The following is a 16072-nucleotide window of genomic DNA, read 5'->3' on the forward strand; positions in this document are numbered from 1 at the left end:
AGCTGTCTCCTTCAAAATCAAAATCAACTCTGTAATCCTATTCAAACCAGTAACATGAACTATTCCAAGGGAAATTGCCTGATATTAAGTGATTGCTTGTGAAAATTCACTACCCCTACAAACCATAAGAACACAAAAGCCTATGAAGAACTGCTCTCAGAAACTCCGTAGAACCATGTCAATGGCTGAATAGAGGCTGCTGTACCTACCAAAAGTAAGCTCAGAACTAGCCCCACAAAAAAAAAACACCCAGGTGGCATTACAACTAAACATGATATACAAGAAAAAGGAAAAATATGGCAAAAATCAGGAAGAGTAATTCCAATATAGATACAAACACTCTCATCAAATTAAACAGGCAACAGAGAGGGCTAATTAGGTCAAGCAAAGCCAACTCTGAGGTTAAGATATCCTCCAAAGTGAAATATAACCATAAGTCCTTCTACAGCTATGTCAAAAACCTCAAGGGCAGCACACAACAATTGTGACACATTCACCGAGCCTGGCAATATATAGAACCTGTTAGAAGACAAATTCAGTTCCAACTTTACCCACCACCTCCCACACACACACACAAAACCATCTCCCAATAACACTCTCAAACATAACCAGTTCGACTATAACTAGGAAGCATGTACTGGCTGCACTCACAAAGCCAATAATGCACTCTCAATGGGCCTTGATAATATCCAAGAATGTCTCCTGAATAGTCTAAAATATGACTTATCAGGACCCCTGGAGTCATTATAACTATAGTCTTAAAACAGGCCTAGTGCCATGTGAACGGAGGACTGTAACAGTCATCCCCTTTTAACACCTCACCACTGGCCCAGTAGCCAAGGAGCCTCAATCCTCACCACAGGCAACAGAGAGGGACATACACAGTAAATTACAATTTCTCTTAAGAGCACAGAAAGACCACAATGAGTCTGGGGCTGGTTTATCCCTCTTTCTCCAGATCCCCATAAGACTCCCCACTGGCACAGCTATAGAGCTGAGATCTCAGCTAAGTGGCCAAGCCAAGATCTCCAGCAACCTCTCTGTCTAGCCCGTGCTTTGTGTACATGCCCAAGTAGCTGACACACACACACTCTGAGATTTGATTTAAACACACACACACACACACACACACACACACACACACACACACACACACACACACACATCTGGGAAAGGCTGGCACAGGTTTAATAGCTATGCCCCCTTTTGCCCAGACTACAAGGCAGCTATTGCTGCCACCAGTCAACTCTTTATCAGCCACTTTAAGGTCTGTAACTTAGGGTGTCTAAGCTTACTGTGTAATGTTACTATTAATACAAATGGTAGTTTGAAAAAGTGCAAGGCTATTAGAAGTGGCCCACAGTGTCACCAAATGAACATGCAAGTACTCCCAGAACTTAAATATGTCTCACAAATATAAACCACAATGATAGGTTTGAATATATTAAATAAATAATAAAAGAGCAAGAAAATACTCAGTAAATAATCACAGAACTTCAGAGTTCAAAATCAGAGGAAATATTTAAAGCAACATTGCAAGACAGTCTCAGATAAATAAAGAAACATCCAAGTTATACTTTGCAATATTTCTAACTGTATCTCCAAGAAATTACTGTACCCTAGTTAACTATCTTACAGAGCAAAGCAAGACAGATGTGGTGAGGAATTCAAGATGGCCGCCGAGCACTGAACACACACTTTCCGCCGCTCCTGTATCTACTAAATCAAGCCGCTCAAAAACTGCATCTGGAACCGAATCGAACAGGAAAGGAGTATTTCTTCTAAACTTCACTTCATGGAAAAGACCTATAGCAACATTCTGGTCTAAAAAGTAAAATGTTATCATTTTTTCTGCAAGTGCTTCCCTCTAGTGACTGGTTGAAGGCCGCAGCAGCATGGTGGAATCCTTTTCTCTGAAGGACTGAGTTCTGAGTTCTAAACAAGAAAAGTTAAAGGAGAATTCTTTAAGTCACTTCCTTGTGGTCTAAACCTACACTATAATTCACCCAGTGATGGCTAACCAACCAGAATCCATGGATGCTATAACTTCTAAAACCAAACTCTCTTCTCTAATGTCACCTGAAAAAGATGTAACAGCTAAGAGGCAGAGAATAAATAAATCAACACAGAATTCAAACAAAGGAGCTGCTAAATCTAAAGGTGAGACTGTTCTTTCATTAGATTACCTTAAAACAGCATTACAGCCCTTGCATGAAGATTTCAAATTATTCTCAGACAAATTAAATTCATTTGGTTCTAATCTAGACAAAATTACATCCAGAATTAATCTTATCGACAATAAAACTGAGGAAAATTCAAAGCAAATACAAGATTTACAAACCAAGGTAAATACAAATGACAAAATTATTAGTGACACAGCAAAAAATAATAGACTTAGAAGCACGCAGTAGGAGAAACAACATTCCTGAAAAGTTTGACCAAGTCCAACTACCAGTCATACTAACTGAGATTTTTGAACACATTACTGAAAATAAAATCTTAGCTAAAGAAATCATTATTGAAAGAGCTCATAGAGCATTACGAAGATCACAAGATGATGCTGTCCCTAGGCAGATTTATGTAAGGCTTCTAGATGCTGCACATGTTCATAGGTTCATAGGTTCATAGGTTTATACTAGGCTATCTGCCCTAAGGCATTTATAAGCCTAGCCCAAATTATTGTGGCTTACGCCACCCCTTATATGAAAAAATACTGTGCCCATTAGTTTGTTGTGCCTCTGTCCAGCAGTGACACAGAGTTGATTCCTGGGGTAAACCTACGATCTCCCATCCACAGGTCTAGATTTCTCTTGAACAGAGTCAGCGAGGTGCTCTGCCTCACATGGACCGGGATTTTATTCCACAGCATAGGGAGTCTCTGAGTGATAAATCTATCCCTCCAGCATGTCCTATTTATATCCGTGCTAAGGTTTAAGTCGCTTGCTCTAGTGGTTTTGGTGGATTTGGATTTTTTGAGGTGGAGCATGTCATTAATTCCGGGTTGGACATGGCCTTGTATGTCAGGCACATGTCACCTCTGAGCAGACGGTATGCGACTGAATAGAGCTGGAGTTTCTTCAATCTGGCAGCATATGACAGATTTTGGAGTCCCTTTATCCTTTTGGTGAGGAACTTTTGGGGTCTCTCCAATTGCTGCAGATGTCGGGTGAGATACATCCCGAATGGGGCATTGTACTCGATCATTGGTCTGATAAGTGAAGAGTACAGGGGAACAATGACCTCACTAGATCTGGATGTGAATCCCTTCATGATCAGGTGGGCAATGTAGAAGGTCTTTCTAACCACTTTAGCAATGTGAGTGTCAAAAGAAAGGCCACTGTCAACCTGGGTCCCCAGGTCCCTGATAACCTCTTCTGTGCTTAGTGGATTGCCACCTATATGGTAGCTTGGGGTTACCTTGTTTTTCCCGAAGGGTATGACTATACATTTTTTGGCGTTTAACTTCAGGCCATGGCTCTGGCACCAGCTATCTGTTTCCGTGAGTCCCTTCTGAAGGATATCCGTGTCCGATGCACTTTCCACTATGGCGCCCAGTTTGCAGTCGTCTGCAAACTTTGTCAGCCAAAGTCCTCCCATGTTGGCCTGTACTTCTGAGAAGTAGATGCCAAACAATAGGGGGCCAAGGACCGAGCCCTGTGGGACACCACTTGTGACCGGCTTGGAGTCTGACACAGCGCCAGCAACTCTAACCTTGTGGGTTCTGTCCTTAAGCCAGTTTGCAACCCATCTTGTGACATATGGGTTTATATTTAAGCTGGTAAGTTTTTCTACAATACCCGAGTGGGTTATTGTGTTGAAAGCCTTTGCAAGGTCAAGGTAGGCTGTATGGACTGCCTTTCCCTCATCAATGGCCTTGGTGACTGTTTCGAAGAAGTCAACCAAGTTCAAAAGGCATGATCTTCCCTTGACAAAGCCAAACTGGGTCGGGTCCAATGTCTGCAAGTCCCCTATATCTTTGTTTATGAGCTCCATTATGATCCTCTCCATAGCTTTGCAGACTAGACTTGTTAAGCTTATGGGGCGGTAATTACCAGGGTCCGTAGAGGCACCGCCTTTGTGGAGTGGGACCACAGTTGCCGTGCGCCACTCCTTGGGCACGTATCCTGTGGTAAGGCTGAGATTAAACAGCTGCCTTATGTGCGGGTTTAATTCCTCATTTAGCTCGTGTAGCACACAGCCGGGGACACCATCCGGTCCCATTGATGCTGTGTTTTAGCTTTAGAGAGAGCAGCTTTCACCTGCGCATTTGGGATGTCCGGGGGGCTACACTCGGCTGGGATAGTTATCTCTCCTTTAGGGGAGAGGGTGAAGTTTACACTGAACCTGTCTGCCAGTATGTTGGCAATGTCTGTGGGTTCAGTGATTTTTGTATCATTTTGGACTAATTCTGAGCATATCTGGGAGTTTCCACCCAGGTTCCTAACATAGCTGAAAAGGCCTTATGATTGTCCTTTGAATCCATGGCAATTTTTCTCTCAAAATTGGCCATAGTTGATGTTATGAGTGCTCGTATTTTTTACTAATAATGATCAGGGGTGACTTCCCTTTTATGGATTTTGTTCTATCATGTAATAGCTTTCTCCTCTTATTGTAAAGTTTATTAATGGCTGGGGTCCACCAGACTGGACGTTTGCCCTTTGTGGAAAGAGTCTTGGTTTTATTTGGGATTGCCTGATCCATGCAGTCCTGGAGGTGTTCATAGAAGGCATTTGTAAGGGCTTCCGCAGCTTGGGTTGTGGTTTCCTCTGGCTCAGGGGCCTTGAAGGATACCACACCAGTCTTGAGTAGTGTGAAGTTTGCTTTAGAGAAGTTCTTCACTATGGTCTTTGTTGCTTGGGGTGGGGCGGGATGTGGATTTCCAGTGAGATTAGTTTATGATCAGATCTCACCAATGAGGGATATACTTCCGGTGTGGAGCATTTTGTCCCCATGTTTGTGACAATGAGATCTAGTATATTTTCTCCTCTCGTGGGAACAGTGACTAGCTGTTCCATGGCATTTGAATTTATGAACTCCAGGAACCGTTGGGCTAGAAAGTTAGGGCTTGAGTAATGTTCCCAGTCTATATTCGGTAGTTGAAGTCACCCAATATGATGGTGTTTGGAGATACATTTATACCCTCCAGTGTCTTCAGGAAGGCTGTGTGGGGTTCCTGAGTTTGAGAGGGTGGCCTGTAGCATGCTACAATTTGTAGAGCAGTTTTGCCTATGGTTAGTTGCACCTGGATGGTTTCCAAAGCTTAGATGCGTTGCCACCAACCTGGAGGTGTGAGTATCCTTTATGAATATGGATACACCCCTCCTTTTGTGGTGTGGTCCGGGTTTTGGGGCGGAACGCATGATATGAGGTAAAACCTAATAGTGCCGGGGTGCTCTCAGGAGCCTTGAACCAGGTTTCAGTTACAGCACAGACATCGATGTTCTCCATACTGAGAAGGGCCTCGAGTGCGTGCATTTTGAGATTTAGACTTCTGGCATTGAGCAGCATTACCCTCAGTTTCTTCCCATTTTTGTTTTCTAGGGTGGTAGGTTTAGAATTTGAGCCTTGCCTAAAAAGGCACTATGGGGTGGCAAGAGCCTTAGCCAATATCCGGAATCCCAGGGTGACAGGTGCAAGCCATCCCTTGCGAAGCAGCGTGGCTTGTCAAGCATGTCATCCCAGGCAGACAGACACTGGATCCCCTTTGAATGACACCAGACATTAAGCCAATTGTTAAAGCTGATCATCTTGTCTCTATATTGTGGCATCATTCTTGGTGAAGGAAGGATACTGCTCAGGGTTAGGGTCATACCTGCCTGGGCTACATAATCAGAGAGCTCCTCTATGTCTCTTTTCATGTAGTCCAGGGAGGTGCGTCTCAGGTCGTTCACACCAGCATGGACAATGACTGTGTCATATTTGTACTTGCCATGGAGTGACCCAGTGCTTGTGTTATGTGGCGGATTCTAGCCCGATAGGCAGCTTACTGTGACCCTCTCCTTGTTCAGCCTGGTGAGTGGGACGTCAGTGTGTCTAACTATGGAGTCACCTATGACAAGTATGTTTGGTGTTGTATTTGGCCTTAAGGGCTGTGACTGCTTTGCACACTGCTTTTGTGGTTTATGTGTTGCTTGTGGGGTGTCTTGAGGTAGCAGTTGTTTGGGTGTCTGCTTTGGAGGCCTCTGCTGTTTAGGTAAATTTTTACTCGAGCCTCCAGTATGTCTTTGTGTGTTTATGTGTTTGATTCAGTGGAGTGGTAGCATTATGTGAGGCTGGTTTTGTGGTGTGTGTAGTTGCCTTCTCCTCCTGTCTGGTCTTGCCTGTCCTGAGTTGAGAGAGCTCAGCCTCCAGTTTGGCTAAATAGCTGCATCTCTCAAGTATTTGTGTTATGTGGGAGGAGGAGAGGGTTGTCTGTGTACATGAGGCAGTTATAACATTGCCTCAAGATTCCCAGATTCACCAGCTGGACCGGAGAGGAGATTGACAACTGACCTTTGGACATGCTAGAATAATATTGGGAAATCCTTAATTGAAAACAAGGGCCAGTGGGGAGTGAGGGTGTAGTGCTTTTAATTTTTAGTGCTGACTTATATAATTGCTTTAGTGAGCAAGTGCCAGGTAACTTGAGTGCAATGTGTTACAAGTAACTAAATGCAAAAACGACAAACAGTAACTTTCTTTCAAGTGAAACAAGGAAATAAGTACAGTAAGCAATGCAGATATCACTAGTGATCCACAGAAGCGCTGAGAAGTTGCGTATTAGGTGGAATTAGCTTCCAGGGAAATAACAAGCAAACAAACAACAAGCATATAAACAAAGCTAGATTCAGCCACACTCCTCATGGCTGCAAAAAAGAAAAGTAACATTTCATGGAGAGGTCACAGGATTACAATATCACAGGATTTACCGCAGCCCATTAAGGCTCAAAGAAAGCTCTAGCTCCTTTTTGTGATTTGTTAATCAAAAAAAACCTACGCTTTCAAATGAAATACCCAGCCATCCTCTCCTTTAGCTATGGTGATCAGAAATTCCTAATACAATCTGCAGATAAAGCAAAAAAAGTATTTATGCAATCTTTCAAGGAACTACTGGCTTAACTAGCTATATTGCTAAAGCTAGTAAAATAATATAACCAAGATAATACAGTATATGCTTAAAAGCTATGAATTACTGTTAAGACAAACACATAGTATAACCAAGATGAATACAGCTACAAAAACCTATCACTGCTGGCTTTCTAACACTGTTAACTGAATTTAACTTACTCTGTCATCTTCCCAGCTTGTTTTTACCATCATCTGGATGTCCTAGCATTTTTCTTTTTTCCTTTCTAGCTCTTCAGTAATATGTTGGCCCATTTTTATCAGTGCACGGTGCTTCCTGTGGCCTGTTGAGGCCTTATGTTGAGGTCCACGAGGGTTCCCTAAGCTCCCAGGGCTGTTTCAACATTCCATTACCCAGAATGCAGCAGGAACATCGGCCGATGACATCATGAGGTCGGAGAGCACAACAGAAGAAGCAGTGCATTACTGGGAATGCTAATATCATGAATTAGAGCTTAGGGAAGAAGAAATCAATCTAAAACAACACTTTCTGGACGCTTCAGGATGGAAGTAATTAAATGGACTATAAAGGATTCTGGTCAGGGTAATTTAGCAGCCTAATCTTATGTTTAAGTAATGAATATATTAAAATATAGTTTTTTTCTAGCAATACATCAGTTTGTCATAAGTCTTTCATATCGAACTATATAGTAGCTGCCATCTGCTGGTCAAGTTGCAAAATTACAATGCCATACTTCAGACATGCCTTTCTGTGCCTTTCAGTTTTTCAAAAGCAATTTTTTATGTTTTCACATTTGTTTTTCTATTTAGGTATGTGTTTGCATGCTCATTGTGAAAGTGTTTTAGATACAAAATCAGACTGTGTGAGTAAAACAAAAAGCCTATGCAATTGTCAAAAGTTATTTAAAGACAGTTAAAAGACGATTGCCTGTTTAATAATCTATTAGTCTGCTCCACAGCTATGCTACCTTTACTGAAAATGTTTTCAAGTGTTGAAATCTAACTGTTGTTGCATGGAAACACAAATTAGCATTTTGACTACTTTCACCATGATTCAATCACGATTCATGAATCATGATGTTTAATTCTATACTGAAAGTGCAGGATATGGATGTTTTATTCATTTCTCTCAATGAAGGTGGATCTACAGAACTAGTGAGCATGATATGCTGTATGTTTTTGCTTGGTTTAATTAGCCAGCTTGCTAAACTGTTTTTTTTCTTACAGTTATTTAATTCAACTGGTTAGTGATGATATGTGAGTTGTGTAGTTTACTGTGAAGTGCATTCAGTGAAAATCCAACTAACTGCTTAGGTTGTCAATTAATTCTCTTGTTTTTGTCTTTCCTTCTCTAATCCTATTGTTATGTAATTCTGTGTGTATTGCATATTTAGTAAACTCAGATATCTAGATAGGTAAAAAATGTATTTACATTTACTCAGAGCTATTCTGTTTGTTGACGCATATATTGAGCCTGTAATTGTTTCCTGTTATAAATACCCCCTGTTTTAACCTCACTCTATAGCAGTATGCTCAGTTAGAGCTTATCTAAGTTGGCTGTCCCTTTACCAGACAGGAGACCAAAACATAGTATTAGGATATTATGGTACTTACTGCTATGCCAGTTATAATTAGAACCTGTGTTACTATCTGTTGTATGGTTATTAATAGCTCTGGTTATAAATTGTGTTGGTTTCAATTACTTAGTAACTTTTATTGTCTATATTACTCCATCCTCACTTGCCTATTTACATGGAAATTTTCGAAGTCAATAATTTTAAAAATGCTGTATGTACTATGTTCTTATGGTGGTATTGTTTTATTATCTCCTTTAACTCCTAACTTGAATGTCACTCTGCCTTTAACTGTCCATTCTATGTACATATGTTTTTTCATTATTCCTTAACATTTTTTGGGAGTGGCATGGTGGTATAGTTGTCCAATGTTTGTTGGTGCTTGGACTATTGATGTTAGTTTTTGTGTCTCCCTGATCTGTTCTCATATTATTCTTCATAAGGGAAAATATTTAAAAATAGAAATGACTCAGGGAGACAAGTGGTTAGGCACGGGGTTTATGGTAAGGAGCATGGATGGCAGACTACGATTTACTACCACATTACACTTTCTATTATATATAAAAAGTGTGTTTACTAATTGGACCATCCCTAGTAGGGCTTTTTTCTTAGTTTATCCTAGCATATATCTATGTTTTGAATCTAAATTATGATGATTAGTGTGAATTCCTGGAATGTAAATGGCCTTCAAGAAATCAATAAAAAGAAATTAGTTATGTACCTGATTTTTCAGGATAAATCTAATATTGCCTTTCTACAAGAGACCCATATGACAAATGTTCAATGGGATAATATTAAAAAAAGAAATTGGATTAAACTTGTGATATCAGCAGGGAATAGTCTTGCATCAAAACGCACTGTAATAATAATTTAAAAATCCTTTCCTGGCGAAGTGCTAAATACTAAATTTGACCCGAATGGTAGATGGTGTTTATTTTCCTGCTCATACCCTCAGGTAAAATCCCGTTTCCTTTTATTAAACCTATATAGCCCTTGTACAAACCAGCACTTATTATTCTATGAAATACATAATCTACTACTTCAATTTCCTAATCATCTTTTCATTATTGGTGGTGACTGGAATGCACTCATGGACCCCTTGAATGATAGTTCAATAAAAACAGGAAACAGCCCTCGCAAGTATCTGCATCTATTCAGGACTTGATAAATAGCTTCAACTTACTTGACCCTTTTTTTAATATTTGACCATTTCAGAGAGCTAAATAAGTTCACGTTTTATTCAGCTTTGCACAAAGCCTGGTCCATAATTAATTATTTTTTGGTCGCTGATATCTTTTCTAACAAAATTACAAACTTTGCCCTTGAGGCTAGATCTATATCTGACCACTCAAATGTCTCCCTTTGTATTAATCCCACTCACCACCTGAATCACGATGGCAGTAGTCTCACTTGGTCACTAAATAGTAACATTCTTAAAAAAGAAGATGTTTTGCAGGAAATTAATGATTATCTGAAACAATTTGATGCAGAATCATGTTTATCCACCAGCCCTTTAGATATCCAATGGGCTATGGCCAAAGCGGTCTTCAGAGGAATACTCATATAAAAATCATCTTACTATAAAAAAAAAGAGAAATTGTACATCAATAACCTCAACAATGAGCAAAGGATGACTGATGCACAACTACAAAAGGATTTTTCTCCTGAACTGGAAAAGAAACTACATGAGATACAAAAAAAAAAAAAAATACTCCTTTCACTTACAAAATCAATCCTTAGTAGAACTCAAACTCCTTCACAGATATTCGGAATGAGCCCAAACCCCATCCAGAACACTAGCTAGACTCATAAACATCAAAGAGGGACCAAACTATATTAATGAAATAAAATACAAAGGGAAAAATGTATGCAGTAATGAAGATATAGGTAACGCTTTTGTAAATATCTTCACTGAACTCTATAATCCCAAAAAACAGATCCCAAATGAAATGCACAACAAATTCCTAAATGAGCTATCTGTTCCAAAATTATCCATGGCACAAAATACCCTTCTAAACAGCCTCATGACACTGAATGAAATAATGCTAGCTATTAGAAAACTTAAACCAAATAAGCCGCCAGGACCTGATGGTTTTACAGGAAAATTTTATAAAACTTTTAGTCGTCACCTTTCTAAAACTCTACTTGCCATGTATAATTATATAATCTCTAAAGGGATTACTGATAAGTATACGAACAATTTGAAAACAATATTCATCCCAAAACTGAACTCTGACAAGTCCAACCCTCTCTGCTATAGGTCCATTGCCGTTATTAACGTTGACATCAAAATCTTATCTACCAACTTCATTAATAGAATTCAGAAAGTTATAGCTACAGTCATTTCTTCTGAACAGTTGGGATTTATGAAACAGAGGCAGCTGTGTGACAATACTCTTACCTTAAACACATTAATGCTGTTTCTAAAAAGTGATAACCACCCGCGTTATGCACACACGCTAGATGCTACCAAAGCCTTTGATAACGTTGATCTAAACTTCCTTTACCTAACCATGAAATGCTTTAACTTTCCCGATCTTATTATCAACACTATTAAGATGCTTTATAACAATGCCTCTACTTCCCTGTATATAAATAAAACTTTATCACGCCCTGTTAAAATTACCAATGGCACTAGGCAGGGCTTCCCACTATCACCTTATCTTTTCAATTTACATCTCAAACCTTTCTTCTCTTGGTTAAACAAAAGACTTATCACCCTATCCCAAAAGTCTTTAACCTTGATATAAATTATTCTGCATTTGCAGATGACCTAAACATCTATTTTGAGCTTCCCAACACCGATCTTCATAAAATCTGAAATTCTATTAATCTTTTTGCTGAGGCTGCTAGTTATAAATGAAACCCTGGAAAATCATCTATTTTTCCATTAAAACCTGCAAATAATTTAGTATATTATTTCCCCCTGTCTGACATTCCTCTCAAATATACACTCAAATACCTAGGAATAAATTTAACACACTCTCACCAAGAACTAATAAAAGCAAACCTATATAGAGTCTGGGATCAGATAAATAATGATCTAACTAGATGGAAAAACATCAATCTTTCTTTGCTATCAAAATCCGCTATCATTAAAATTAATATTTTGCCTAAAATCCTTTTTCATCTTAACCCCATCTTCTTAAATGTTCCAAAATTTTTTTTCAGAAAAATGAAACCACAATCTCAAAGTTTTTATGGTTCCCTAAATCAAGCAGAATATCATACAGGAAACTAATTACCCCAAAGACCAAAGGTGGTTTAAGTCTCCTGGACTGTAATTTATATTACCACATCATTAATGCTAGCCATCTAATTTAAATAGTCTGTTATGATCCCTCTGCTGAATCTTGGTACCCAACCTGGATCAAAATCTGGTGCAACTATATATATTCATTAAAATTCAATCCATATGCTGTTCCTTTACTAGCACCTGATGGTGAATACAAGTTCAAGATCTTGCCTACACTAAAGAACAAAATTAGCATCATTCAAACTCTGGTGACCTCCTTAAATTTACACAATACCGTTCCCATTCTCCAACGTATTCACCTAAACCTTAACTTAAAAATCAATAATAAAATGATCAATCTAACAAACTTCCCTATTATTAAGAAAGCCATAGTTTGTCACTTTTATAACTCTAAAAATGTTGCCGAGGTCAAAGCCTTATTTGGTGCTCCTAACAAATATGATCCTATCTAAAGACAAATTAGCTCACTTATAAAACAAAAAATATCTTGCTATAGAGTGAAGGAGCAAGACATTACAGTATCACAATCTATCATTAAATCACTTTCCCTATGGAACAAAATGATTTTGAATACCTATAAATTTGTGTCAAGCATTAAATATAATCATTCACTTCTATTTTCCAAATATTGAGATGGCATACAAGTAGAAATTTCTACAGAGTCTAAATGCGAAGCAGTCAATAATACCCTGAATCTATAACTCCCTTCAAAAACCTAATTTACACTCAACTTATGATAAATAACAATTCCTACTATACCCCAGCAGTCTTACTGAAATTCAGATACAATAAAAACCTAACCTGTCTGTTCTGTTCCCTCCCACATGTAGATATACTTCACATCTTTTGGAGCTGTAAGAATATTTACAAACTTTAGTGTTGTCTCAGAACTCAGTTGGAAAAAATGGGATATGAAAAAAACACATTTTCTTGGCAAACCATGATTCTAAATATAATTCCTAAATCTCTTAAGGGTATCCATCGCCACATCTGTGTTACAGCCTGCACTCTTCTCAAATATTTTATAGCCAAGAATTGGGTTAATCCTTTAGTAATAGCTTGGGAAAACATTACATCCATGGCAATCAAATATATATCTGCACATAAGATATGCAATAATAACAAAAAGAAAACAAGACTATTTTCAGAATTACTGATGTAGCCTTTTTGACCTAATCCAAACTAAATGATCTTCCAAAATTTGGGTCACTAACATTACATTCCAGGAAATTCTCCATCGGTATCATATCTGGCCCTATAATCATTAGACATTGTTATCATCACATTGTAAATTTTGATTCTACAAAGTATTTTGCTATATTATTTTGTTATCCTTTGGCATCCATGTTGTAAATATGTTGTAAATATGGTATAAATAGTTGTACATGGTGTAAATAGTTGGTTTATATGGATATACCCTCCTTACCGCTTTTCTTTCTTAAGGCAGTCATATACACCTCCTTCCAAGACATTTTTCATTTGTATCTCTAGACTCTGACTGTAATAGGTTATGGAGGTCTTTACTGCATATATTATTATCTAAGATGAAAGTTTCCCTGTAAGATAACTGCTGTTTTATAAATGCATAGTTTTTGTACTAACTGTTTTATATATATATATATATATATATATATATATATATATATATATATACATATATATATATATATATATATATATATATATATATATATACCTATACTTTACTGCTTCCTGTAATGACTTACAGTTTTTCCTTTGTATGTTTGAAAAGTTTGTAAAATTCAATAAAAATATATTTGAAAAAAAAAGACAGATGTGGTGAGTGGGTTTTATAGCTGACGTCAGGTCAAAGACAAATACAGACTAGTCAGTCTCTCTCAGAGAGTTCTTAAATTAATATATCAAATATTGCTGCTAGGATACTTGCAGGATGATATCACTTTTTGTCATCTAACTTTAGTTCCCAGGCTAAACCCCCATTGTTAGAAACTGCTAGCCTTTAGCATCTACTGTTGAAAAATACATAAACAAGGACTCTTCTTAGATTTCTGCAGTTGCTGGAAGACATAAAATAATAAAGTGCTTACAAGACAATGCAGAAGGCTCCCTAGTTTTAGACATCCTGTCTCCTTGCTGTATTGAAACCATATTTTATGGCACATTTATGAAGTAATTTAATTCTAACTCTTTTTCTGAAGTTTTGCAAGTTAACCTTCTATGTTCCAGTTCACACTGTTAAAATATATGCATTTCACAGTTACAGTAGTTTATGTAGATTTCTGTTCTTTTCCAACAGGGTACACTGTAGACACATCTAAGCTGAGTAATCTACATAATATCTCTTCTGCACACATGTCTGTACAAACCATCTTATACAACATACAGTTCTAATACATTTGTAATACAAGCATATGAATCATGTTGATATTCACAAATGACATCCGATTGTTTACAAAATTCCATATAGCGGTGCTTGCAGTACCTACTTTTGTCACCCCCCCCCCCCCAGAAGACTCAAGCTAGTTTTTAAAATGACCCTTGAGAAATACTGCTGGAGAGAGATTACTATCTGGGAATACATTGACCCATTCCCTGTACTGAAATTCCAACTGCCTTGGCATTGCTGACCCCAGTACAGTGCTGCACTGTCTTATCATATGCCTGCAATCCTAAGCTCCACCATAGTAATTTTGGGCTTTGCTGACTGGCTTCCTGTAGCCATAGTTCCCCCTTGGACTCCTCCTGCCTCCTACTGCCAATACTCAGCACAAGGACCTCCCTGTCATGGTAAGGTTTCATCATGTTAACATGGTACAGTTTGTGCCCTTGCCTCTTGCCTAGCAATTCTACCATGTAGTTAACAGCACTGACCTTTTTTACCCCTTTGAAGGGTACCTCCCAAGCTACTTGCAGCATGTTGTGTCTGACAGGAATGAGAACCGTTATCTGCTGCCCTATAGCTGTCATACCAGACCTTTTTCTGCTGCTCTTGAGCATCTGCAATGTTCTCCTGTGCCAAGCCCATGAATTTATGAGCTTTGTCCTGAGGTTTAGGACATATGCCACAACAGACTCCTTCTGGGAAACACACTCACCCTTCCACTCATCTTGAATCAAATCTAGAGATCCCCTCACCCTATGCCCATACAGCAACTCAAAGGGTGAAATCTCTGAGGATTCCAGGGGCACCTTTCTGTAAACAAACAACAGATGGGGCAAATATTTGTCCCACCCCATCTTGAACTGGTCTGCAAATGCACGTAGCATGGTCTTTAGTGTAGAGTTTAACCTCTCCACCAGACCATTAGCCTGGAAATGGTAGGGGTGGTCTTTAGGTGTTTCACTCTACAGTGCTTCCACAGACAAGCCAGCAGGTCTGACATGAAATTGCCACCTCTGTTAGTCAGTATTTCTTTTGGGAAACCTACCCTGCTGAACATTTCTAACAAAGCGTTTGCCACCTTTTCTGCCTCAATGGATGACAATGCCACTTCCTCAGGGTATCTGGAAGCATAATCTACTACTTCTAGGATATACGTCTTCCCTGTGAAACTTGGAGTACTCAGAGGCCCAAGAATATCCATAGATACTCTCTGAAATGGCTACTCAGTCACAAGCAAAGGCATCAAAGGAACTTGGACCTTGTTCCCTGCCTTGCTTACTTTTTGGCACTGCTCACAGGTCCTGCAGTTACCTATTACATCTCTGGAAATCTAGGGCAAATAAAAGTTCTGCTTAATATGTCTCTTGGTATGCTTTATGCCCAGATGACCTGCAAAAGAAGTATCATGGGTTATGGCTAGAAGTGCCAGATGGTAAAATCTGGACACTGCCAACTGATATATTCTCTCATCGTCTAGTCTTCCCTCAGGAGTCCACTCTCTATATAGTACCCTATGTCCCAATATAGAGATTCTCCCTTCCCTTGAGAATCAGGTGCCTCATGAGCTACCCCTCTCAGGCCTTGTAATGTAGGGTTTCAGAGATGAGCCTGTCTCAACTCTCTCTCTCTTTGTAACGCTTGACAGCTCCCCTTCCACAGGAAGTCTGGCATCCTCAGACAGCGGTGCCTGGGTACTACTACTCACATCTGCCCTTGCAGTCACTCTGTGCAAGGGAATCTCAGTACACACAAGCAGTTGTGGCTCACCTTCAGTCTCACTGCTACAGAGTAGCTCCCTCTCTGAAGTAACCA

The sequence above is a fragment of the Protopterus annectens genome, chromosome 4.part0, assembly GCF_019279795.1.
Source record: "Protopterus annectens isolate FY-2018-M chromosome 4.part0, PAN1.0, whole genome shotgun sequence".
Taxonomy (NCBI): Eukaryota; Metazoa; Chordata; order Ceratodontiformes; family Protopteridae; genus Protopterus; species Protopterus annectens.